Source organism: Tachyglossus aculeatus, chromosome 5 (genome assembly GCF_015852505.1).
Source record: "Tachyglossus aculeatus isolate mTacAcu1 chromosome 5, mTacAcu1.pri, whole genome shotgun sequence".
Taxonomy (NCBI): domain Eukaryota; kingdom Metazoa; phylum Chordata; class Mammalia; order Monotremata; family Tachyglossidae; genus Tachyglossus; species Tachyglossus aculeatus.
The window spans coordinates 11,841,835-11,844,668 of record NC_052070.1 but is presented as its reverse complement, the minus strand read 5'-3'; the positions used below and the strand labels follow the sequence as shown (position 1 = coordinate 11,844,668).

At 45.9% G+C, this 2,834-nt stretch overlaps 1 non-coding gene across 1 annotated transcript; it reads left to right on the top strand.

The window, feature by feature from the left end:
• The first annotated feature begins 581 nt into the window (after positions 1–581).
• TRNAK-UUU lies at positions 582–654 on the top strand. The gene has a single exon. It is a non-coding gene; the product is annotated as a tRNA-Lys (tRNA).
• Positions 655–2,834: the final 2,180 nt, after the last annotated feature.

Below are 2,834 nucleotides of genomic sequence, written 5' to 3'. Positions count from 1 at the left end.
GAAGGGAAGGAGGTAAGATGGGGGGGATGGAGAGGGGGACGAGGGGGAGAGGAAGGAAGGGGCTCAGTCTGGGAAGGCCTCCTGGAGGAGGTGAGCTCTCAGTAGGGTCTTGAAGGGAGGAAGTCCATCTCAAATTTGATTCCTTTTCTCGATTTTTATCTCAAAACTTCCAGTCAGACACTCTTTATCGGGCTACATGACTTCCCCCTACTGTTATATTTATATTTATAAAATGTACTAGCTGATGCATCTTCATCGCTCGAGGACGATGATTGTAAACTCCTGGAGGGTGGGGATAGTGTCTACTAATGAACCTGTCTACCAACTCTTATATTGTACTGTCCCAAGCGCTTAGTATAATGCTCTGCACACAGTATGTTCGCAATAAAGCCGTGTTGCCTAGTGGCTAGAGCATGAGCTTGAGAGTCAGATGGACTTGGATTCTACTCCGAGCTCTGCCGCTTGTCTGTTGCGTGACCTTGGTCAAGTCACCTCACATCTCTGGGCTTCAGTTTCCCCATCTGTAAAATGGGGATTAAGAGTGGGAGCCCCCTCTGGGACAGAGACTCTGTCCCTCCTGAACCTGGATAGCTCAGTGGGTAGAGCATCAGACTTTTAATCTGAGGGTCCAGGGTTCAAGTCCCTGTTCGGGCAGAAAAGCTTGTTAGGGAGGCAGCATGGCTCAGTGGAAAGAGCCCGGGGTTGGGAGTCGGGGGGCGTGGGTTCTAATCCCGCCTCCACCACATGTCAGCTGTGAGACTTTGGGCAAGTCACCTCACTTCTCTAGGCCTCAGTTATGTCATCGGTAAAATGGGGATTAAGACTGTGAGCCCCACGTGGGACAACCTGATTACCCTGTATCTATCCTAGTGCTCAGAACTGTGCTTGATTGATCAATCAATCAATCAATCATATTAATTGAGTGCTTACTGTGTGCAGAGCACTGTACTAAGCGCTTGGGAAGTACAAGTTGGCACATAGTAAGTGCTTAACAAATACCACAATTATTATTATTATTATTAACTCATATCTGCCCCTGTGCTTAGAAGAGTGTTTAGCACATAATAAGCACTTAATAAGTGTTATAATTGTTATTATTTAACACAGCTGTGATGGAAGGGAGCACTGTGCCAAACCCTTGGGAGAGTACAGTGCAGTGGGTAGATATGAACCCCACCTTCAAAGGCCTTCTGTAACATATGGAGATAAAGTTCCAGGGTTGCTTTGTCACTAGATTATAAACCTCTTGAAGGCAGGAATAATGTCTGTATGGCCTAGTGGATCGAGCCCAGGCCTGGGAGCAGAGGACCTGGGTTTCAATCTCAGCTCCATCACTCGCCTGCTAGGTGACCTCGGGCAAGTCTTTTTACTTCTCTGTGCCTCAGTTTCCTCATCTGCAAAATTGGGATTTAATATATGTTCTCCGTTTTAGGCTGTGAGGCCCATGTGGGACCTGATAATTTCTAGACCGTGAGCCCGTTGCTGGGTAGGGACCGTCTCTATATGTTGCCGACTTGGACTTCCCAAGGGCTTAGTCCAGTGCTCTGCACACATTAAGTGCTCAATAAATACGATTGAATGAATGAATGAATGATAATCTTGTGTCTACTCCAGCGCTCGGTACAGAAGCACCGAGACCTAGTGGAAAGAGCCCGGGCCTGGGTGTCAGAAGGACCTGGGTTCTAATCCCAGTTCTGCCACTTCACTGCCACATGCTATGTGACCTTGGGTAAGCCACTTCACTTCTCTGGGCTTCAGTTACCGCATATGGAAAATGGGGATTCAGACTGTGAGTCCCACATGGGACAGGGATAGTGTTCAAACCGATTACCGTTTTATCTACCCTAAGCTTAGTACAGTGCCTGGCACGTAGTAAGGATTTAACAAATACTATTATTATTACAGTTCTTGGCACATAATAAGTGCTTAACAAATACCACAATTATCATAATTATTAACTCTTGTATTCTCCCAAGCACTTAGTATGGTGCTCTGCTCACGGTAAGTGCTCAATAAATACCATTTATTGTTTGATAATACATCACAATCATGCATGCTCTGGTAAATGGGGACACTGGTCTACTGGACACCTGTGGATCTGGACCTTAAGAGTGGTAGAGGAGAAATATAGGGGGCCAGAGACTGACTCTAGAACTCCCCCCCCATTCATTCATTCATTCATTCATTCAATTGTATTTATTGAGCACTTACTGTGTGCAGAGCATCATACTAAGCGCTTGGGAGGGTACAATATAATGAGAAATGAATTCATCCCCTGCCCACATTGAGCTTACAGTCTAATTATCACCTCCATCTCCTTCCTACCATTCGTCTCCAAATTCCTTGTCTCCAACCCTCTGCCTCCACTGCCTCTCCTCCAATTCTTTCCGAGTCCCTCTAATCATTCATTCATTCATTCAATTGTATTTATTGAGCGCTTACTGTGTGCAGAGCACTGTACTGAGCGCTTGGGAAGTACAAGTCGGCAACATATTGAGACGGTCCCTACCCAACAACGGGCTCACAATTTAGAAGGGGGAGTCAGACAACAAAACAAAACATGTAGACAGGTGTCAAAGCTGTATGCACATCATTAACAAAATAAAGAGAATAGTAAATACGTACAAGTAAAATAAATAGAGTAATAAATCTGTACAAATACATACAAGTGCTGTGGGGAGGGGAAGGAGGTAGGGCGGGGGAATGGGGAGGAGGAGAGGAAAAAGAGGGCTCAGTCTGGGACGTCTACTCCATCCTAATCCTCCTTGACTTCTCAGCTGCCTCGGACACTGCAGTCCATCCCCTTCTCCTGGAAACATTATCAAACCTTGGCT